The sequence below is a fragment of the Camellia sinensis genome, chromosome 5 (assembly GCF_055761805.1).
Source record: "Camellia sinensis isolate YWXY chromosome 5, ASM5576180v1, whole genome shotgun sequence".
Taxonomy (NCBI): domain Eukaryota; kingdom Viridiplantae; phylum Streptophyta; class Magnoliopsida; order Ericales; family Theaceae; genus Camellia; species Camellia sinensis.
Window position 1 is genome coordinate 146,511,315 of NC_138965.1, and position 25,458 is coordinate 146,536,772.

At 35.7% G+C, this 25,458-nt stretch overlaps 1 pseudogene; it reads right to left on the reverse strand.

The window, feature by feature from the left end:
- Window positions 1-7,989: 7,989 nt before the first annotated feature.
- Window positions 7,990-11,993, reverse strand: LOC114313191 (anthocyanidin 3-O-glucosyltransferase 2 pseudogene; annotated as a pseudogene).
- Between the last annotated feature and the right edge of the window lie 13,465 nt (window positions 11,994-25,458).

Here is a 25,458-nt window from a genome sequence, read left to right on the forward strand (position 1 = left end):
TTGCTTTTCAGAACCTGTTTTGTCTAGATTTTGGCCTCCCCGCTCGAGCGGGCATTCTTGTGCTCGAGCGGGCTTCACAAATTTTGCTCCTCCGCTCAAACGGCCATTCTTGCACTCGAGCGGAATTTTTCAACTCTCAGTATTTTTTTTGCAGGTTTGTAGATACTTGGAAGAGTGCATTCGACGCTCAAGCATCCAATTTCACGCTCGAGCGAGGCTTTCCACGCTCGAACAGACTGTGTGTATAACAGTCCGAGAAGATGAGATTTTGAATCACTTTTTTTTTCTCTCTCTCTCTCTAAAACTTTTCAAAAAGCTTGTTCTTGAGCCTCTCTCTCTAGAATTCACATTCTCTCTAGGATTTCGTCTAGATCCATTGGGATTTCCACCATAGTACCTTTGAAAAAAAAGTAGAGCTTGTCAGGGTCTTCGTTTTGAACCGAATAGAAGTGTGTTTCGGCATTCTTGCGATTCCACTCTTGCTTGACTCGTCTTCTTTCTTTGCGGTAGGGATCTTTCTACACCTTCATATGATATTCAGCTTAGTTATTGTCTTTTATGTAACAATGGTGTGATTTGGGGATGTTTAAAGCAAACCTAAGGTTTGGAGCATAAAATACAAAGAGGGGTTTTGAGTGTAGGTGAAATTAATGTTTGAGGGGTTTGAAAATGATGTTGTGCTATGTCTAATTTGATGATTTTGGCACTGGGCTAATATTTGGAAAAAATAGCAAATTTGCCATTATTGGATCAAACTATTATTTTGTACAAAAATTGGAATTGGCATTGGAAATATGAAATTGAGAGCGTGTTGATATAAATGGTGGAATTGGTTATGTGTTAACTTATTCTTTTGGAAGTTTTGAATAAACTATCTATTGAGATTGAATATCTGTTTAGAGATAACTGGGTTGGGCTACCGATGGAGGATAGCTTTGATTGTTATAGAAATTGCATGTGGATTAGGTAAATTGAAACTAATCTTTTGATAGTTGTCATTGAATATGACCGTGGTTAGATACATTGCATATGTGTGTTTGTTTGGAAGTGAAAAAGAGATGTGCTTCATGTTTGATTATCTCTTTTAAATACATTGCTTATGTATGGATATTTGTGTGAGAAGAGAAAGGGGTTGGACTCCACTATAATTAAATTGGCCGGAGTGTCCTAGATGAAAGCCCTGAAATTATACATGGGTGCCTAGCCCACGGACGAAATATCTGTAAAATGGCAATTGTAGCACTTGTATAGCCTACGCTTACATGGGTCTCGTTTGACAGCTGCCCGTAGATGAAATTTTCGTGAAATCAAAGTTTGAAGTGTTTATGCATATGTGTTGTATGGTTTGAAAATAAGTGAGTTGTAATCTCAGTTTAGTTGTTGAGAAATAACGAAATTGATTCATAAATGGAGACAGATAAGTGAACGGAATAAAGATTGAAAATGAATGGATTAAGGCTTGAAATTGATATTTTATGAGTATATGTATAATTGTGAAAAGCTTTGACACAAACATTGTTTATGCACTTATACTTATACCTTTGCTAAGTTTCATATACTGTGTTAGATGATTTCTACTGGGCTGTGGGCTGTGGCTCACCCTATTTGGGAATAACATTTTTAGGTGTTGGTGACTTACCTCCACCAAGGCAATATCTTGGAGGAACATTTTGGGAGCACGAGCTTCTTTATTTGATTTGTATATTTTTGTAAAGCCTAGGGCTAAAGGTGTATGAGCTAGTCTCCTTTTTGTGTAACCAAGTTAAGGCTTGGAAAGATGTAAGCCAATAGAGCATTTAATTTTGTTAAACTCCTTTGTAATTATTAACTTCATGTAATGAAAAGACTATTTACTCTGATTCATGTTGTTTTTAACAGATGTTTGGGTTGTATTTATTGTATTATTTTGGAAGGAGGGGCTACACATTTTGCCGAATAAAGACAATGCCCCACCTGATCCCATGAACGTGTCATCTATATATTCGGCGGTTATGCTTAGTGATCAACTGGGGCAAAGGTAGATTTATTAATCTATTCGGCTTATCTTCAAGCATTTTTCCGAATACGGACAATGCCCCACAAGATCCCATGAACGTGTCGTCCATATATTCGGTGGTTATGCTCAGTGATCAGCTGAGGCAAGGGTAGATTTATTAATCTATTTGGCTTATCTTCAAGCATTTTACCGAATAAAGACAATGCCCCACCAAATCCCATGAACATGTTTCGTCCATATATCCGGTGATTATTATTAATCTATTCGGCTTATCTTCAAGCATTTTGCCAAATTCATATGTAGAAGTCATGATCCTAATTGATATGGCATATTTTTGTTTTTCAATACTTAATGATTAACATTCATTAACAAAATAGGCATTTTCATTAATAAACTGTGAGTACATCCACTTTATGCATGAAAATGGCCTACATCTAAAATAAAGTGCTAACAAAACTAATAAAAGCTTACAAAACAAAGCTAACAAAAACTAATAAAGGTTGAATATCCATTACAAAAAATGCCGATAAAAAGTCCAAATCCTCTGGATCCGATTCCAATGGTTCGACTTCCAATTGTTTATAAGGAATCAGCTGATCGAGAGTCACCTTAGCGACTGCCAAAGCTTTGAACCATCCGTACTTGAAGCATCGATTTTCGAACTTCAAGGCTTCATCAGTGTACAACTCATTAGCCTTCAGTTGGCCAGCATCAAAGGCTTTGGCCGCGTCTGCCTTAGCAAGCTCCCTCGCCTTCTTCTCTGCCTCAAGATCGGCCTTCAGCTGGGAAACTTCTTCTTGAGCCGACTTTAGAGAGCTGTCTATCAAGTTGGCTCTCTCTTCGGCGGCCCTACGAAGTAAATCGGCGTGTTGAGCTTTCTCTTGAGCAGCAACTGCCCTTGCCTGCTCTTCTTCGGCTTTTGCAGTCGCTGCAGACAAATCAGCGATTGCCACAATGGCCTTTCCCTTCTCTTCCTCTAGCTAGCATTCAAGGACGCCAAATCACTCTACGACGTCGTAGTGACGATAGCTGATCTCTGCGATCCTTCCCGCCATCTGGAAAAGCAATGAAGTTAGTTTGAGTAGGAACAAGTATTTAAGCTATTTGGAAATTTAAGGTGTTTTAATAACTTACCAAAATGGTTTACTATGCCACCAAGGCAGTCGAGATGACATCCAGTTCGGCACGGAAAGTTGCTCGGTTTGAAGGCAAAAAGAGGGCCAAAACCACACTCAGGGCCACAGCGGGATCTCTAATCGTCGACCCATTGGTAAGCACCAGTGCATTCTTCATCCGTGGTTGGATGACGAATGCCTCGGCCAGATCATCTTCGACGAGCGGCCTATCCACCCTTGGCTGTTTATGGATCGGTGCCTCTAGTAAATCAGTCATAGTTTCGGCAGGTTGCTTCTGCCTTGTAAGATCGGCTCCCTAAACTTCAGCCTGATTCTATTCAGGAACCAACTCAGCCACAATTGTTTCGCGGGCCGTTTCTTGGCACTATTTGGCTCCCCCCAGACCTGCTAGCTTGCCTCCTGACCGCTATCTTCTCTGCATTTCGTCGCCTGGAAAATTGAGGAAGTGATTCTCCGCTCATCTCTTCGGCTTCAGCCCCAGGAAGCTATTCTAAGCCGGTAAAGATATCATCCTCTGGAGCAGATGAATCTACTCAGCAAGAAGTAGAAGGGAAATCAGTGCAACGGTCTGGGTCGATATGCTCAAACACCAAGTCAATTTCTCTATTCAACTCTTGGTCCCCTGTACAACTCTCTGATTGTGCGTCATCACCGTCCTCCTCGCCGATCTCTTCGCCGGCGTTAGAACCCTCGACACCAATAGCCCTTAAACTTTTGTAGCTAGGGAAGATAAGTGCAGTAAGCTAGCGTTCGTGTGTCGACACAGGGATATTATCTGCGGCCGAGAAAGTGGAGTAAATTGGATCGTGTCTCAGCAAAACATGGGCTGCACGCCCTTGCCCTTGGAGGTTTGCGCGGCCTTTGTAATTGAGGATCGTCTTAACCTGCTCTAAAACGGTTTCATCCGTGGATGGCAATGCTCTTTTCAAGTCATTGCCTTCAAGAAACACAAGTGATCAATACAGTATTTAAGCCAAATAAACCATTCATTTTAAGACATGTTAGCGATTCTAGCCGGCCACTTGGTTTGCCCTTTTGCCTTGGCATTGGGTCTTGGCGATCTTCTCTTTTGTCGAATTCCCAATTACCTCAGACGGTGACCATGACATCATCAACCTTTTTGCTAGAGCTGGCGAGCATGGTTACCAAATAATGGTCAACATCTTTGGCTCTTAAAAAGTAACGGCCTTGCTGACTGGTTGATTTCGCCATGACGTAGCAGTGCCAAATAGTTAGGATTCCTAGGTTAAGACTCAGTCAGCGATTCAATTCCACTATACCCATGATTATATGATAAAAGTTTACATTTGGCTGGGAGGGAATTAATCCCCTGTAATGCAGGACTATCCTAAGAAGAGGATGGAGGAGGAATCGAACTCCACCCTCTACAATTGCCAAAAGAGGAAAATTAATGGTGCTTGTGTCAGCCCTCTCCATGTCCACTACATTGTCTGAAACAAGAGATAGATGAACGTCATCTGGAATTGAAAATTGACAACAGAAGGCTGCAACTCGATCATCAAAAAGGAGAGCTTTCAAATGCCTCTCCATTCGAAATGAAATGAAAACAACGTGTACAAAAAACAAAAGCAAAACACGTAGGGAAAATGGAATGAAGAATGGAATGAGAAGAGAAAGGGGACTTACAGGCTGAGGAAGAAGACGAACAGTAAGAAGCGGGGTTGCAGAGGTCTTGAAGGAGGTTGATATGAAGGATGCTCAAAGGATGTCAATAACCTTTCAATTCAAAAGCATACGAGCTTAAAGAATGTCAATAGCCTTTTGATTCAAAAATATATGGAGGTACAGATTTCAAAACGCATTAAATGAATGTCAAATACGAAGGGGTGAGAAACTGTAATGATTTAAGTAACGCGTCTACTCTGACGGCTATGACGAATCAGTACGAAAATGAGTGCAACCATCGTATCTCTGTCTTTCGAGGGTTTTTGTTTCGTTAGCCAAGAAACCAAACACGCCGAGTAAATATGTTATTCGGATGTTTAGGGGGCAATTGTGAGGGCCAAATACAAGTGTGCTCAGATAAGCGGTTCAAACAGGACGCCGAGAAGATTGGTGAGTCTAACTCGGCATGACCAAACCGATCTGAACAAGACCAAGGCCGAGTAGAATCTATCCCGCGGGCTAAGTATGCTGAAAAGATTTTGGCGTATCTGGAGGTCCCTGATATGATAATGAAAAGTAATGATGGGAAAGTGGACCCTTAGAGAACAATATAAAAAGGAGGAGAGTCATAACTTGTGAAAGAAGAAAGATTTGAGAGAATACTGACTAACCCGTCGCAGTGCTAATTCTGGCACCCATGACCGGAGTGTTCATTCATTTTTCAGGTAGCAACTAGAGGATCAAGAGCGTCTACCTGAATCAAAGAGTATCTCCAAACCACCTCACCATACTGATTTTGGAGCATTTATAATTTTAATTTTGATTTTGATCAATCTTGTTGAGAGGTACTGTTGGAGGAAAGAAAAAAGTTATCTAGAAAAAATAAATAAAATTGAAAGAACATAATTAGGATTTCAAAATTAAAAATACAAAATATTAAATTCGAAACATAAATAAAATTCAAAACGACTTCTGACATCAAGGGTCAAAACTACATTCGTAGGGTGACAATTTTTCTGCATATGTCGAACTATAAGAAGCAAATAAAAAAGGAATACATGGCGGGATCAAGAAACTAACGGACTGGTCGTTGAATAGATATAAATAGGTGTAAATTCTGACATTGTGCGAAAATCCATTATAGGTTTCTTATTTTCACTTTATTAATATATATGTATATATATATATTATTCCTTTTGTTTCACATAAATCTGATTTTTTTCAAGCCTATGATGTTAAGTAGATCTAGAAAAGATTGATATAAGCTTTTGGATGAGATTTCTTATTGACATTAATTCATTTTTAGTTTTGATCAAATCTCATAAGTGAGTACATAAAAATAATTGGATACGTGATTGGCTTAATTTGATTATATCTACGGACAATAAACAGTTATAATTAACAATTTTTTTGTGTTAAATTGAATGTTGTCAAAAATAATTTAGTTATATTTTGTTGCATGGTATAATACATTTCATTAAAAATGATGATTATTCAAATTGATGATACAAATATAAGGTGAAATTGAGTAATAAATAAAATTTTGGAGGAATTACCAATAGATCCTACTTTTGAGACTTATTACCGATTAAGTCATATAGATAAATTTATCAATAAATTTATCAGTCTCTTATTTTTATAAATAATTTTATAGTGATAAATTTATCAGTCTCTTTGTTTTTATGAATAAATTTATAGTGATAAATTTATCATTTTCTTGTTTTTATAGTAATAAATTTATCACACTACAGGAAAATACACCTTTGGCGACTAAATTTTTAGTCGCCAAAAGTCCCTTTTTAGTCGCCAAATGTCAAATTTCCACTTTCCCCGACAAAATCTTTTAGTCGCCGGGTTTGTCGCAAATAGACGGTCGGCAATACCTTTGGCGACAAAAAACACTTTTAGTCGGCAATACACAGGTTTTCAGCGACTAAGGTTTTAGTCGCCAATAGTCAATTCCATTTTTGGAAATTATACCTTTGGCGACTAAACTATTAGTCGCTAATAGTGAATTATTATTTTTATTATTTATACATTTGGCGACTATTTTTTTTTTAGTCGCCAAAAGCATTTTTGAAAAAACAAAAATTTTCCTTTGTGCCTCAGAGCTCTCACGGTTCGAACCTAGGACCTCCAAGTTCCAAACCTTAACCATACACTCCACCCCACTATGCCATCTCATGACTATAATTGCAACTTATATTATTTATATATTACTTTCATCAGTATTAATACACAACTATATATATAAATGTAATTATATATATTCAAATATAATTTATGTAAAAAAATAAATAATTTATTAAAAAAATTTTAGATCACTTTTGGCGACTAAAAAAATTATTTAGTCGCCGATTGTATTATTTTTGGGCTACTAATTAATTTTCCGTTGCTAAAGAAAACCATTCCGCCTAAAAACCTACCCTTTTGGCGACTAAACTTGTTTTTGGTCGCCAAAAACCTCCCCCTTTGGCTACTAAAGTGAATTTTAGTCGCCATAAACCTGTTTTTAGCTACTAATTTTTTTTTAGTAGCCAAAAAGCTTGACCTTCAGCGACGAAACTGTTTTTAGTCGCCAAAACAGGTACAATCAGCGACCAAAGTGGTTTTTAGTCGCCAAAACCTTAACGTTTGGCTACCAAATGGTTTTAGTCGCCAAAAACCCTAACCTTTGGCTACTAAAAATATGTTTGTCGCTAAAACCCCTATATTTGGCGACTAAACTGCCTTTTAGTCGCTAAAACCATTACATTCGGCGACTAAAGTCTTTTAGTCGGCAAAAGTGACCAATTTTGGCGACTAATTCCATTTTAGTCGCCAATTCCATGACTTTCAGCGACGAAAATTCCCATTTTAGTCGCCAATAGTGTTTTTTGTTGTAGTGTCAATTAAGACATGTAGATAAATAAGTCTAATTAAATAGAAGGGTAAACTATCAATAGGTCCTAATACTTTGACTTAATTCCCATCAAGTCCTATTGAAAATAAGTCTTGATAAAATTATCATTAAAAATAATTTTTTTTGTGACAATTTTTTAGATGTGTTGTTAAAAATTGACAATTAATGAATTTTTTCATAATTTTCATAAATTATCTCTAAAATTTATAATTAATAACATTTTTTTATGATAAATTTTTTTTATATAACTTATTAAACAATAAATTGACTTATTAACATCTACACGTAAATAGCTCTCGATAGAACTGATCGGTAAGTTGCCCTAAAATTTTCACTGGCAAAATTCTAACAAACCTTCCATGATCAGTGGTTTCCCAACATATCATCAACCAACTGCTTTAACGAACCAAACGAAGACCCACCTTCCACAACAGCCTCTCTGGTCTTTTCTCTCATCTCTCTTACTCTCTTTCTCACCATCCATCACACACCTCACTGCTCTCTCTATCTCCTCTGCCGCCACCAGTTCAACTCTGTCGCCGCTCCCACCATGTTCATTCCTGTAGTCCAATCTCAGCTCCACCGCCAAATCCAACTCCACCACCATCTCAAACGCATTCATCTGTTGCTCTGCGTACATCGGCCATGTCACCATCGAAACACCGACCCACAAGCTCTCCAAAATCGAGTTCCACCTGCAGTGTGACACGAACCCTCCCACCGCCACGTGCCCCAGCATTGTCGTCTTCGGCGCCCACTCGCACATCATTCCCCCGTTTTTCAGTCCGTTTCAAAAACCCTTCTGGCAACAATCCGTCGTAATTGCCGCCACAATCGGTCGGCATCTCGAACTCGCCTTGTGGTGGCGGCTGTTGTATGGACCACAAGAACCGGTGGCCTCTCTTCTCCAGTGCCGCTGCGATCTCCGCCAGCTGCGTCGGACCAAAGTACCCTAGGCTTCCAAAGCAGAGAAAAACTACCGACGATGGAGGTTTTCCGTCGAGCCATTTCACGATCTCGTCTCGATAGCTTCCCGAGCATCGCCGACAAGGTCTAGCAACGGTTCGACAGCGTAAACTGGCGGCGATTCCGTCGAGTCTACAAGAGACTTCACCGCACAGGATTCGAGCTCTTTGAAGGTATTTACGATTATGCCCTTGGTCTCTCTGAACCTTCTAGCGTGGCGGAGAAAGCAAGTGTAGCAGCCGTGGTCGTTGAATAGAAAGGCGGGTGGGACCGAGGTAGGGACGGGGTTAGCATAACTCGGGAAGTGAGTGACCGAGTTTGGATCAGGGACAGTGACCTCGGTTCCGATTAGGTAATGACGGATTGGATAACTCACTAAATGGCAGATTGGATAACTCACTATTAGAGTTGTCGAGCGTCCATTTAACCCACTAAATTATTGGAGTTATGATATGATGTGATTGGATAATAATAAATTAATGATAGTGTAATCTTACAAATAAATTATAAGTTTTTGATGTAATACATTTAATTTTTTTTTTTTTTTTTGTTCAAGTTATTTTGAGAAGTAGATTAAAAACTAAGTTCTGTTTAGTAAAGCTTTCTAAAATTAATTCTACCCTTACATTAGAATGCCATGTTTAGTTGAGACTTTCAAATCATGATTCCAAATTAATTTTAAAACACATTTTGAAAACATGTTTCGTAAACCAAATAGTTTTTGAATTTTTGGTCAATCCGATCATTTACCTAGACGTCATCTTGTACAGTTTTTGAATTTTTAAGCCTACCCGGTCGTTCTCCCGACATCCTCCCAGATGCCGGCCAGTTGACCGGAATAGTTTTCTTTTTTTTGGCAATTGCAAATTGCCGCATGTTATTTGGAAATATATATATATATATATATATGATATTTTTAAAATATATAAATTATTTTTTTAGCCCAAAATGAAAAATTATTTTTTTGAATTGAATTTTGAGTTTTGAATAGATTTTTTAATAGAGTTTTAAGTTGTCTGTTCGGTTATGAGTTATAAGTTTTTGAATTAAGTTTTAAAATTTTTTTTTCAAAATTCATAACCAAACAATTTTTCTCATTTTATATGTCACATCAAAAATTCAAAACTCTTTTTAAAACTCATAACCAAACAAATTCTCTTTTCAAATTATAATTCTAAAACTTACAAACTCAAAATATAACTCTATTCTCAAATCATAATTTTAAAACTCTACTAAATGTTACTTAATTTTTTGATTTAAAAAAAAAAATATATATATATATATATATATATAAAAATATAATTCAAAAGAGGTTAAAAGTTAAAAAAAATAAAAATAAAAATAAATAAATAAAATTCTTTTAACATCTCTAATAAGAGAGACCATAATATGAATGGATTGAATTGAATCGTTGAATAGACCTCGTAATCGACTTTACAAGAACGCAAACAATATAGTCAAGATTTTTGTCATATCTAAAAACTGGAGAAAGTGAATTCGCCCTTTTATAATTCGTACGAGTTGTCTTCATCATATAATTTCAAATTCATAATGTTTTAAAATTTTATCTCTATTTACTACATCTGTTAGTAAATAAAATTAATTAATTGGTACAATATTTTTCAAAAAAAAAAAAAAAAAAAGAAAAGAAGGGCTAAAACATGGCTGACCTGGTCCTCTTCTGTTTCATGAATTGATGGATTCTTGTGGTTTGTCATGAAATCTTTACGCTATATTTGGTTAATAAATTTAGAGTGAGAATTTATTTTTTTTTTTAACTCCCTTTTTTTTATCTTTTTAAATTTATAAATCAAACACTGTCTTAATAAGTAAGAAAGCAGATAAGTAAATTTTTGAGGAAAATACAGTTCAACATAGGGTTTGGAAAAAAAAATTAAACATAAATGATAAAGTTTATAATTATTAATAATTAAAATTTTAATCTTTTTTATGTATTTATACTTTTAGTGAAGATGGAGGACACTTCCAATGGAAACCAATGACCTATTTTGGCAACACAATTAAAAGTTAATTTTCTAGTTTTTTGACTTTTTTAAATTACATCATCTTTCTATTTTTTTTATACATTTTTTCAAAAAAAGAAAGTCACAAAACAAAAATAAAAACAAAAACAAAAGATAAATAATTTTTAATTACCTTCTTAAAATAGGCCAAAATAACCACTCTAATGAATTCTCCATCATCATCGTGTATTTTAATTGATTGATAGAAATGGACTGGGTCATGGCATCTTCTAATTGGAGTGCCGCCATTAATATCTCATAAATTATTTTAGATCTTTTATTTCTTTAGACCTTACTTATAAATTATAAAATTTTTAAATTTGTTTTTCACTTCAAATAATATCAAATTATCCTAATAAAAATATTTTACCCATTCAATTGAATACACACCCCACATCCTAAAAAGCTTTTCTTTCAAAAACTCTAACAAAACTCACGAAGGTGATTACTATAGTTCATTTCCACATACTTGTTCATGACTTGAGAAAATAAAGGTCCAGTTGTTTGTTCTCAAACAAATAAACAATATTCGAACTTGTATTCCCGAATTTCAATTATATATTCAGGATTTCAATCACGAAAAAATGACGAACAGTTTTTATTATTTTGTTATTTTTTTTTTAAGAAACTTACCCTTGTATAAGTCCAATCTCCTTTGAGCTAAGATGTAATGACTCGGATTTTAATTCACAATGGATTGATGTAAAGTGGTGTCCGTCACCTTAAAACTTGTACGGTTGCCGGACTCTTGATATTGATGGGTGGGCAAGTCAACTTTAAATATTATAATTGAGGACCCTTGGGTCATGTCTGGAACCTTGATTGAAGCCTTGACAAGATATTTAGGTAGATTAGATAAAAAGCCCCAAGTTTGAGTTTGAGTTTTTATTTTTGACCAGCCATCACTCTTTTGCTCTTTTCTCCTTCCATACTTTGAATTTGAATATGAGCCTAGAACCGCTGGAAAACTTGTTTCCAGGGCTTCAATTTGGACACAAGAATGACCTAAAACGGAGTCCGAACGAGAGAGTTACACCTGCTTGAATTTTGAGTTTCTGTACTGAAAGCATGCTCGCTCGAGCGAGATTTTCTTCGCTCGAGTGACCAAGTCGCTAACAGACAGTATAAAGTGATATTTTGGCGCAAAAACTTTATTTTTCATCCTCTCTTCTTCTCCCTTCCTCCATGTCCGCAAACCTAGAGCCCCAAAACATTGATTTCATCCATTCTTACCAACAATCCACCATGGATCTTGCATCAAGGTTCAAGAACAAGCAAGGATCAAGGCGTTGACCGATTATTTTGGAGATTTCATTGAAGTTTGAAAATGGGTCTTCACCCATAGCTTCCAATCTTGAGGTAAGGGTCCTAGTTCTCCTTCAATGCTTACATTAATAGATAGATTTATGGTATTTTGGATTATATAAATGCAAAATCTACATTTTGAGCATATAGTGTTAAATCATGAAATTTTGGGGTTAGGGTTTGAAATGTTGGGGTTCTATTATTGGGTTTAGATTATGGATTATGGACCTAGGGTGTATAATTAATGAGAAAATTGGAATAAAAAGTAAAGGTTTAAGAAGTTTGAATTTTTCTTGAAATTCTAGATTTTTCTTGAAAAACCCTAAGTTGATTCATGATGATAAATAATGAGTTTGCCCAAATTGAAAGTAGAATCATGAAATTGAGGTATTGAATTGTATATATACAAGTTCAATTGAATTTTGGAAGTATGTGAAAATCATGTTAAAAATTAGCGATTGAACCGTATTTATGGATATTGTAAATCACGCTATGATATGAAATGAAATTTGGGAAAAAGGATTAGTTAATGATATGGATAACATGAGCCTAGGGATTACCAGTGTTGTATTTACCACCCCTTTGTCTAAAATTGAAAGTTTTGAAATGTGTTGAGATTGCAAGCTTTTATTGAAAAATGGAAATCTTTGAGAAGAGCATGGAAATTAATTATAAAAATGGTTGGTTTTCGAAAATGTTTTGGGTGCCCACATCTCGCCGTATAGTAGCCGGCAAATGTGGGGGATGGTTTTAAAAAGTTGAAAAATGGTTTTTGAAAGAAAATGGCTTTTATGAAAATGATTTTTGGGAGTTCACTTCTTGCCGTATAGTAGCCGGCGAAAGGTGGAAAGTGTTATGAATTGGGTGCCCGCTATTCCGCTGTAGTAAGTCGGCAAAAGGTGGATTGTGTTGAGGTATGTGTTGAGAAGTGTGTTGAGTTGATGATGTTATTTATTGCTTGTGATGAATTTGTGAAATTACATATTGATGTGTAATTTGGTTTAAAGAGGAAACGTGCATAGGCATTATTTGTAAATAATGGAAACTAAAAATAGATATGAGGATTATAGACTATGATGGCAAACTTAATGAAGTAGTTGTGTTAATAAAAGTAAATTGTGAGCGTTGTTCTATAATTTAATAAAGGATTGGATTGAAAGGGGTTATTAATATTGTGTTATCTTGAAATGAAACTTTGCGGGTGTAATTAACGGTGTGAATTGAGTATAGGAGAATTGTTCGCGAGTCAAAAAGGAACCTGAACTTGAAGTTATGGGGTTTTTAAATTAAAAATGAAGAGTAGAAAAGAAGAATGAAAGGAAAAGAGGAGTATTAAAAATGGAAAATTAAATAAGAAATGTCTTGGGAATTGGTTAATAACTTTTACTTGATGTTGTTTCTTAAATATGTTTGTTTCACACGGATCAATGGTTTTCTAAAGTTAATGGATGATTTTTTTTGATGGCTGAAGGTTTTTCTTAAAAGTGTTCAAATAGTTTTTGAAAAAAGGTACTCTACTTATGATATTTTGAAATTATAAAGCGTCACTCTACTATATGGTGTCACCCTGCATGCACGATCATTTCTATTTGTGTGTTAGTTATTGATTGAGAACTATGAGATTCTTACTAGGCATTAGTGCTCACCCCGTTGTTATTTTATCCTTTTACAGGAAGAAAGTTTGAATTATTTGATTGAAGATTTATGGAGTTCTTGAGTCCGTTTGTATAACTTCATAGTAGATGTAAAAGAAGTGGATTTTGTATTTGTATTTATTTATTTGTAGCACAGTAGGAGATTGACATGTATTGTTGTCATTGTAATATTCATTAAGAGAGAGAGAATATGTAATATTGTATTTCTATTACTCGAGTGTAATAAATATTTATATATATCTAAAAAAAATGGACCTAAATTACAGGCTTTGATAATGTTTTCGAGTAATAAAAATTCGGGGCGTGACAACTTGGTATCATAACTAATCGGGTTTGAATACCTGGAGCTCATGGGAAGTGGTTTTTACCACAATGGGTTGGCTTCGCTTGATGAGGATATCTGCGTATAGAAGTAGGAGGTGCAGGACATTTTGTGTTACATTGTGTGAACATCGGTTGAGCTTCATGGATAGTTCTTGTAGCCGGCTAACTTGCTTTGAGGTCTCATTGGAAACGCGTTTGATCAACGTGGTTTCTAGTGAGAATTCCTTGGAGGTTCCGGGACAAGTGATCATCCTTGTTGCCTTGATTCAATTGTGTGGTTTGTTGCTTAACAATATTTATGTATTGTGTGATTATGTGTTAGGTTGGTTTCTTAATTTCGTAGGAAGGGTAAATGTCTCAAGAAAGGGTTAGAGTTCGGTCGATGGATGTTTGATGTCGTTGTTGAGATAATGAGAGCTATCGGATGATTATTAATCTACAATGAGGGAGACATAGGTGTTGGTAAAAATGTATATCAACTTATGAGCCTTAAATTAAATGAGAGTGTTTGTGGAACGTGGAATGTGCGACTTGTATGGTTTATAAGGAGTATAGTTGAGGTGAGGTGAGATCTCAGAATGGTATGAGATTAGTTTGAAGTTACATAGAATGTCGTGAGGGATTTGGGATGAGGTGAGAATTATGTTTTGTGATGATGAGGGTAGCGTTGGTGAAGTATTAGCATAGGCTAGTAGTTATATATGAAGGGGGTTTGTGATATTTAAAGAATTGAGTGGCATGATTAAGGTTTGTATAGAGTCCATGAGTATGAAAGACACTTAATCGTTAAATGCTAGAAGTAGTTCTTGAGAAGGAGTGTGGGTTGAAATTACTATAATCGGTGTTGTGCGATTGATGATTCGTTTCTGTGGCTCAAAAATGAGTGTTGCTATATCGGCACAAGAATGATGAGACTATTGTGAATGGTGCTAATACAACGCATATTTGAAAAGTGCAGTGAGATTCTAGAAACGGGTAGAATGGCGTAAGAAGCTTTATCTCGGGGTAGACGGTGTGAGGTAACTTGTAAGTGTTACTAATTGTATGGTTGGCCGATTAGTGACTTCCGAGTTTAGGTGCAAAGTGTCATGAAATTCTTGGCATTATTTGTATGAGAATAATAGGTGATTATGATTATGATTATGATTATGAATTGTGAGATGTGAAATGATGTGTGTATCGATAATTGAACCACGAGAGTGGAAAATGGATGATTTGGGCTAAGTTGCGTAGAGAAGACAGATTCTTGTAGTCACCCTCTTTTATGGGACTTAAGGATTGGTTTGGGTTAGTCTGTTTTGATTTGACTTGCAACCAATGGTTTTAATAAATGCTACTTGAAGTTAATTGATGCTTAATTATCTTGGGAGTTGCCTTGTTTTGGATAAATAGGGATATGAATGGATAGTGTCTCAAGGGGTACTTGATGGCATGAAGTTTTACTTGTACATATATACGTGTGTTGTTTATGTGAATTTGTGAAATTGCTTTAAACGAGTTAAAAATGTTTGAATGGAAATTGTTGTAAGTGCACTTGTGCCAATGTGTATATATATATTGAATGTTGATATAAGTGTTGACATTTGAAATGAAATACCGGTTTGTTTTTGTTTGTTGTTGTTACAAATGTGTATGAAAATTATGTTGTGATGTCACCGGATGGGTGGCACAGGTTATTTGGTGATGGTTGGAATTCACTGGAAAAATGTTGAGATCGGTGTAGGAAAACGAAAATCTATTTTCCTTGTGTGTGGCCTGTGAAGGCATGGTTGAACTAAATGTTAAGGACTTAATCTGAATATGATAATGAATTATTTTCACTGTTCTACTTTTAAGTGTTAAATGGAATAAAGAATTGATAACGCTGTTAATTGAAATGCAATTGAGAGTTATGATATTGGATCATACAATACAATGTGTTATTTGTTTTGCTTATGCTGACTTAGTGTTAGTTTAAGAGTGATTTCTTTTCTTTGAAATTGAGTTTTGGGCGTTCAATAGACGTTGTCCGCTTAGTTATTAATTGGGAAGTTGTTATGGACTTTGGGATTATAAACGGTTAGTGTTGCTCCTTGCCTGTTGAATTTCGATGTGTGTGTTGGTCGAAAGTATTTGTGATCCTTTCCTTGTGATTCTTGTTGTTTGGGTATCTTTTGGACATTAAGGTATCAAATCAGAAAATTAAGAATCTATCTCGAGTGTGGATCTAGTTTTGAACATTACAGGGGGTGTTTCAATCCATGTTTGAGTTGTCTTCTATTTGGTTTTCTTCATTTCGGGGACGAAATTTCCCCAAGGTGGGTAGATTATAACACTTTGTATTTTTGGGTTTAGAATTGAAGTGAGGTGTAATTGAAAGTTGTCAAGGTTTGGTGGATATGTATGGGTGCTCTCATGCTTTGTTGTGAACTAGGGGTTATTAAGAATTGGTGAGCATAAGGTTGTTGCTATTTTTGTTAGAACGGATGCAATTTCGGGGACGGAATTTCTTAAGGTAAGAAAATTGTAATGACTCGGATTTTAATTCACATTGGATTGATGTAAAGTGGTGCCCGTCACCTTAAAACTTGAACAGTTGTCGGACTCATGATATTGATGGGTGGGCAAGTCAACTTTAAATATTATAATTGAGGACCCTTGGGTCATGTTTGGAACCTTGATTGAAGCCTTGACAAGATATTTAGGTAGATCAGATAAAAAGCCCCAAGTTTGAGTTTGAGTTTTTGTTTTTGACCAGCCATCACTCTTTTGCACTTTTCTCCTTCCATACTTTGAATTTGAATGTCAGGCTAGAACCATTGGAAAGCTTGTTTCCGGGGCTTCAATTTGGACACAAGAACGACCTAAAACGGAGTTCGAACGAGAGAGTTACACCTGTTTGAATTTTGAGTTTCTGTGCTGAAAGCATGCTCGCTCGAGCGAGATTTTCTTTGCTCGAGATACAAAGTCACTAACAAACAGTATAAAGTGATATTTGGCCCAAAAAACTTTATTTTTCATCCTCTCTTCTTCTCCCCTCCTCCATGTCCGCAAACCTAGAGCCCCAAAACTTTGATTTCATCAATTCTTACCAACAATCCACCATGGATCTTGCATCAAGGTTCAAGAACAAGCAGGGATCAAAGCGTTGACCGATTATTTTGGGGATTTCATTGAAGTTTGAAAATGGGTCTTCACCCATAGCTTCCAATCTTGAGGTAGGGGTCCTAATTCTCCTTCAATGCTTACATTAATAGATAGATTTATGGTATTTTGGATTATATAAATGCAAAATTTACATTTTGAGCATATAGTGTTAAATCATGAAATTTTGTGGTTACGGTTTGAAATGTTGGGGTTCTATTATTGGGTTTAGATTATGGATTATGGACCTAGGGTGTATAATTAATGAGAAAATTGGAATAAAAAGTAAAGGTTTAAGAAGTTTGAATTTTTCTTGAAATTCTAGATTTTTTTTGAAAAACCCTAAGTTGATTCATGATGATAAATAATGAGTTTGCTCAAATTGAAAGTAGAATCATGAAATTGAGGTATTGAATTGTATATATACAAGTTTAATTGAATTTTGAAAGTGTTTGAAAATCATGTTAAAAATTAGCGATTGAACCTTATTTATGGATATTGTAAATCATGCTATGATATAAAATGAAATTTGGGAAAAAGGATTAGTTAATGATATGGATAACATGAGCCTAGGGATTACCAGTGTTGTATTTACCACCCCTTTGTCTAAAATTGAAAGTTTTGAAATGTGTTGAGATTGCAAGCTTTTATTGAGAAATGGAAATCATTGAGAAGAGCATGGAAATTAATTATAAAAATGGTTGGTTTTCGAAAATGTTTTGGGTGCCCACATCCCGCCGTATAGTAGCCGACAAATGTGGGGGATGGTTTTAAAAAGTTGAAAAATGGTTTTTGAAAGAAAATGGCTTTTATGAAAATGATTTTTGGGAGTTCACTTCTTGCCGTATAGTAGTCGGCGAAAGGTGGAAAGTGTTATGAATTGGGTGCCTGCTATCCTGCCGTAGTAAGTCGGCAAAAGGTGGATTGTGTTGAGGCATGTGTTGAGAAGTGTGTTGAGTTGATGATGTTATTTGTTGCTTGTGATGAATTTGTGAAATTACATATTGATGTGTAATTTGGTTTAAAGAGGAAACGTGCATAGGCATTATTTGTAAATAATGGAAATCAAAAATAGATATGAGGATTATAGACTATGATGGTAAACTTAATGAAGTAGTTGTGTTAATAAAAGTAAATTATGAGCATTGTTCTATAATTTAATAAAGGATTGGATTGAAAGGGGTTATTAATATTGTGTTATCTTGAAATGAAACTTTACGGGTGTAATTAGCGGTGTGAATTGATGTTGTTTCTTAAATATGTTTCTTAAAGAGTAGAAAAGAAGAATGAAAGGAAAAGGGGAGTATTAAAAATGGAAAATTAAATAAAAAAAGTCTTGGGAATTGGTTAATAACTTTTACTTGATGTTGTTTCTTAAATATGTTTGTTTCACATGGATCAATGGTTTTCTAAAGTTAAGGGATGATTTTTTGATAGCTGAAGGTTTTTCTTAAAAGTGTTCAAATAGTTTTTGAGAAAAGGTACTTTACTTATGATATTTTGAAATTATAAAACGTCACTCTACTATATGGTATCACCCTGCTTACATGATCATTTCTATCTATGTGTTAGTTATTGATTGAGAACTATGAGATTCTTACTAGGCATTAGTGCTCACCCCGTTGTTATTTTATCTTTTTACAAGAAGAAAGTTTGGATTATTTGATTGAAGATTTATGGAGTTCTTCAGTCCATTTGTATAACTTCATGGTAGATGTAAAAGAAGTGGATTTTGTATTTATATTTATTTATTTGTAGCACGGTAGGAGATTGACATGTATTGTTGTCATTGTAATATTCATTAAGAGAGAGAGAATATGTAATATTGTATTTCTATTACTCGAGTGTAATAGATATTTATATATATCTAAAAAAAATAGACCTAAATTACAGGCTTTGGTAATGTTTTTGAGTAATAAATATTCGGGGTGTGACATAAGATTATCATCAAAGCTATGAACCTTTTTTGAACTTTTATTATTGTACTCCTCTCGTCTCATAGAGTTATGATTGTCAAAAAATCTTTTACTCATTGTCATTACCGGAAAAGTGTAGGTAATCAAATGGTTGCCACTGTTATTGCCAAAATATTACTGCCAAAGGGTTTTCAAGGTTTGGAGGGCAGATAGGTTGGTTTTGAAGGTGTGATTTGGGAAAGATGGGTGTGTAATGATAGAAGTGAGTACTCTCATAAATCTTAACTCATAATATAGTGGGTGTGTGGGCTTAATTGTGAGATGGGGTTTCCCAAAATTATTGATATCATTTTTAGTAATTTCATTTGAGGTTATTATTATAATAAATAAATAAATAAAACTAAAAAATAGAGAATCCAAAATAATTAATGGGGATAATATTTTCATTAATAGTAATGTTAGAAACCTATATATTTGACATATAAATTCATTTATAATGATGTGGCAAGAAAAGTGAGTCTTTAATAATGGGATATGTAACAAATTAAAATTAGACATCTATCTGAACATATCATTGTAGATAGAATTATGAAATTCTTATAAAGATCTCAAACAATTTCTTTTCATTAATCTTTAAATGTTATATTATTGTATGGTTATTTTCTAATCATTTAACACTAAAATTGAATTCCCACTCTAAAAAAAAAAACATTAAATCGAATTCCACTCCTTTCACCAATTACAATGTCCTTCGGCATCACCCCTAAGACCACAAAATAACTTCTCCTAACTTGATGCATTTAGAGAAAATTGTGGTTTGAAAAAAAATCACAAATTAGCATAACTTAATAGTTATTAGTTAAAATCGTGTGAGATAAGTTAACATGTATGAAGTTAAAAATAGTTATTAGTTAAAAACAAATTACAAATAAATAGTAAACTTTATACTCATTAATAATTAAATACATAAATTTTTTCATAATTTTGTAATATATTTTCCATGGTACCACTTGTTTGAAATTGGGCTGGGTATTGGACCCAGATTTGGGCACCCCTGTGGCATGACCCATGACCCATTCAAATTATCCATGTAATTTGAATTTGAATTTTCATGACTATCTTATTTGGATAACCTACTATCAATATCTACATCTATCATATCTTATCAAGAGATATGGATAGATGGTTAGAATCTGACATATATATCTGATTTGGTATATGGGATGTGGGATGAATCAGATAACGAATTATTTTTTCCCATGCTCTCTCTCTAGCTCTCTCCCATCAGAATAATGATCAAGCCTTTGCACTGTGACTAGAATGGGTGATACTCATATTATGGTATCACTTCATTACTAAGTGTTCTTAGTTCATGGTTGTGAAGCACGGGATTTACCCACAAGGTTCTTTGTTTCAGATTCTATCACATAAGGTATGATTTCAATCCTTTTACCTGCTACATTATATGTATCTTACATTGGTATAAGAGCCTCTTATAGGGTATTTTTGTGTTTATTTTTATGCATTAAAATATGTGTATAATTATATATATATATATGCATGAAAATTAATATTTTTTTGATCTTTCTCCGATCAACCTGAAATTTATATATGTTATAGTAGATTTCATGTAAAACATATCTGCAAAGTTTCATGAAAATCCAATAGTTAGATTTCAAGAAAAATGGAGACCCATTTAATATTCCTGAAACTTTACATGCATGATGGTTTTACATGCTTTAATTTCAGTCTACAAATCTTGCATATTTAGAATCCTTGTTTTGAGACGTTCGAAACCATATATTATTTGTTAGATTTGGACTTACGATTAATGAGGAAAATCAAACCCTAATTTGGGTTCGTTTTGAGTCTTTGGTGGCTTAAGGAAGAAGATGAAGTGCAGAGTTTCTGCACTTCCACTCTCATTAGGCAGAGAGTGTGATACACCCCATTATTTGTGTTTGTTAAATGTCATTTTTGAGACCACCATTGTTTTTATTTTGGAAAATGGAATCCGGCAATACCAAAATTGGACCAAAAAACACCACAGAAGGCGGCGTGTGAGCCGCGCGCACCAGATGACGCAGTCAGCGCCACCCGGGCGCGACGCGTCACCGCTGGCCCGCACGCTCCAGATGCGCTTCCCACCCGCACACCTTGTGCCCTTACCCACACGTGTGCCGCACCATTTTTCGAGCCGGCTTGACTGGCTTGGCTGCTGGATGTAAGGCTCTCTTTGTTTGTTTTAAAAATCTAGAATTGCTTTAAATGGTCAGAAGTAATTTTTTATAGTTTTGTTTTAAGCATGGTTGGTAATGTTGGACTTATAATTAAATTTTTTATCTACTACAAAATTTTCAAAATTTTATGAAAATAAAAAATATTTTTTCTGAGATAATAATTCATCATTTCTGCTTTAAAATGCTTTTGGCGATGCATGACTAAGTTTATCGGGCTTAAATTTTTACTGTAGGCTACTGTAATGGTTTACTATTTACTGGTATGATTTTCGTATTTTCCCAGATTTTGAAATATTTATTTCTGATTTTATGTGTGTTTATTAATTATTTAAAATTCCAGAAAAAATCAAAAACTTCTAGAAGAATTTCAAAAGTGATGTACTTTCTGTAATGGCATAATCTGAACATTAAACACAACATATTGTTGTTTTTTCCTAGAGTTGGTAATATGTTGGGATTAGAGAAGCACGATTAGTTTTTTTTTTAATTTCATTATTAAATGAAATATAGCATGAGTTAATTGTAAATTTACATTCAGATGTTATTATATGGAATTAGACTAATTATCATGCTTTGTACATGCCATAAGTAGTGGGAGGTTGTTTTCCGCGTGTGGAATTAAATTAAGTTTTGATAATTGTCATTAGAGGCGCAAGAGATGATTACGAGCATAGCAAATTTTTGATCTCGAGACGTATGTAATGTTATCATTATTTAATTTAGATTCTTTTGCTGCCAAATAATTTTTTGTTACTATCATTAATATCACCTGCACATTTGTTCTTCCTTTACTCTGTATGTAGAAATGGCAACTAAGACAGTGGAGGCAGACTTAACTAAGGGAGAGAAATTGGATGGCGATAACTATAACATATTGCGCCGTAAGATCCAATACCTCCTCAATGAGGAAGAAGTTTTGAACACACATGAACAAGTGATGGTTGAGCCTGAGCAAGGCAATATAGCTCAACATCGTCGTGATCTTGAAGTCTATCAAACTTAGAGTAACAAAGATTGGTGTGCGCACTTTACCATGTTGAGCAGCATGCACAACGACTCGATTAGTGAGTTTAAGCATTGCCTGACTACATTTGAGATGTGGGAAACTCTCAAGAAAAAGTTTGGTGTCACCTTTTTGGCAAAGCTATATGGGTTGACTATGAAGTTTGACTCTTATCAGAAAAAGGCGCATCACTCGATGAAGCAGCATTTGAGGATCGCGTCAACCATGATACATGAGCTGGTGGCTACTGGGTACAATTTGACTCAAGAGAAACAAGTACAAGCTGTGATTTGCTCTCTGCCAAATTCTTGGGAGCAGATGAAGCAGAACATGATGCATAATAAAAGTGTGAAAACATTCGAGGACATATCACATCATTTAGAGCTAGAGGCTGAGCGCCTAGAGGTGGCTAAGCCTAATGGTTCTGCTATGGTGGTTGAGTTAAGTTCACATAGGACTTCTCAGTTCAAGCGTGGAAAAGCAAAAGGTGCTTCTAAGAAGCAAGTAGCAGCTGTACTAAAGCCCAATGGCGCTAGAAATTTCTAACGTAGGGGCAAGAGAGGTGGCAAGAAGGTAAAGGCTAAACTGACATGCTTTAATTGTAACAAAGATGGACACTTCGCTCAGGATTTCCCTGAGCAGAAGAAGGTACTCCCTTACTTAATTTCTCGCATTCAATGCTTTGTTTCTAGTCAAGCATTAATTGCTCATTCTCCTAATTTTTGGGTTGTAGACTCAGGAGTAGCAGACCACATCGCGAGGAACAGAGTAGGGTTCGCTGAGTATCGCCGAGTACCTGTTAGGAGTAGAAAAGTTTACATGGGGAACGAGTCCAGTGTCGAGGTGCTTAGCATTGGTACATACAAGCTGGAAATGAGACGAGGGTGCACCATCTTCATGACGTTCTTTATGCTCCAGTTATTCGGCAAAACTTAGTTTTAGTTATTAGCATGATGAGCCTTGGTTTTAGCTTTTGTTCTGAGAATAATGGTGTTAGCATTTATGTGGGTACAATTTTTTATGGTTTTGGTTATCTTTTAGATGGTTTCTTAGTTTTGGATGTAGAAAATTCTAGTTTTAATAAAAATGCCAATGGTTCAGTTTCTTATGTTGCATCTATTTGTGATAAAGATTCTATGAGATGGCATGCTAGATTAGGCCACATAGGGCATGAAAAGATGACTAGATTAGCTAGAGAAGGCGTTTTCGGCCCACTCGCTAGTCACTTTGCCTACTTGTGAGCACTGTCTTGGGAAAGCCAAAAGGGCATCTATTCCATTACAACTTATTCATTCTGATATATGTGGACCAATAAATGTGAGGGCATGGCATGGAATGACTGCACGCATTTTGGCCATGTCTATTTGATTTCTCACAAGTCCGAAGCATTGGATTGCTTAGACGGTATGATAATGAGGTTGAGAATCAATTAGACAAAAGCATTAAGGCTTAAGGATTGACTGGGAATGCGAGGATCTATCTGAGCAATTTAAAGTGCTCTATAAGGAAAAAGGAGTTATTAGGCAATTGACAATTTCTAGGACTCCACAGCAAAATGGTGTAACGGAGAGAAGGAATCGCACGTTGCTTGACATGGTTAGATCTATGATGGCGCAAGCCAATCTTCCCATTTCTTATTAGAGAGATGCTTTGTTGACTGCTGCCTACATCCTTAACTTTGTGCCCTCTAAATCAGTTCCTTTCACCCTATATGAGATGTGAACTGGCAAAAAGTCTGATATGGGCAATTTGAGGCCTTAGGGTTCGGCAACTTACATACACTGCGCTTCTCATAAGTTTGGGAAGTTGGGCCTTAAAGGAAAGAAGTGTATCTTCATTCTCTATAGTGAGCATTCTAAGGGCTATGTGTTTATTGGGGAGCATCCAGATAGAAATGTGACTAAAATTAAGTCACGAGACCTGGATTTCCTAGAGGAGGATTTCCCTAACAGAGGTGAGGTAACTAGAGATGTAGAGCTCTATGAGATAGAGGATATACTTGAAGGTGCACCTAGTAGCCTAGTAGAGAATGAGGAAATAATCCCTCATGCTTCTAGGGACAGTGGGAGTGATTTACCTGCCCATGGATTAGATCCAATCGATGAGGATTATCAGGACTCTCAACTGCGTAGAAGCAAACGTAGAGCTAAACCCCGTCGTCGTTTTGAGATTGAGGGGGTGGCATTCATGATTGCTCTGAGTGATGAGATGAAGCCTAAGAATATCAAAAAGGCTCTCTCTCCCCCTGCTAGTAAAGAATGGAGTGCTGCAATGGATGCAGAAATAGAGTCTATGAAGAAAAATCAAGTCTGGGACTTGATTGATTTGCCTCCAGGGTGCAAGACTATTGGGAACAAATGGGTTCTCAAAATCAAGCGCAAGGCGGATGGTTCTATAGAAAGATATAAGGCTCGCCTAGTGGCGAAAGGCTACACCCAATTGGAGGGTGTGGACTATGAGGAAACCTTTTCACAAGTTGTGAGGTTTGCCTCTATTCGCCTAATTCTTGCCATAGTAGCTCAGTTGGACTTAGAGCTATATCAGATAGACGTTAAGACTACATTTCTAAATGGAGAATTGAATGAAGAGATCTATATAGATCAACCAGAAGGCTTTGTGGCAGTAGGTCAAGAGCACAAAGTTTGCAAGCTTCAACGATCTATTTATGGCTTAAAGCAATCATCCAGACAGTAGAATCTGAGATTTCATTGAGCTATTGTTTCAAATGGACTTACGATGATTGATGAAGATCACTGTGTGAATGTCAAGCGGTCCAAAGACATTTTTTTGATATTGTCATTATATGTGGATGACATATTATTGGCAGGAAATGACAAGGAGATGATTGTCACCACTAAAAAGTGGTTGTTCTCTACATTTCAGATGAAAGACATGGGTGAAGCAAGATATGTGCTCGGTGTTAAGATCCTTAGAGATCGCTATGCCATTTTTGTTTATGGGTTTGCTCGAGCATAGAAAGCCGTACTTGAGTGGAAAATTTTAACTCTCAGCATCTTTTGAGTTTGCAGGCGGGACACTCAAGCGTAGGAAGTGGCACTCAAGCGGAGAATGTCGGCTCGCAGTTGTTCCACTGTAGCTCTACAAAACTTATGGAACTTCTCATTACACATTCGAGCGAGGGATTCATCGCTTGAGCGGGCCCCTTAGTTTGTGTCTTACGCTCGAGCGTAGAAGGTGGCGTTTGAGCGGACTGTGCGAACTCAACAACTTTAAAAATGTGA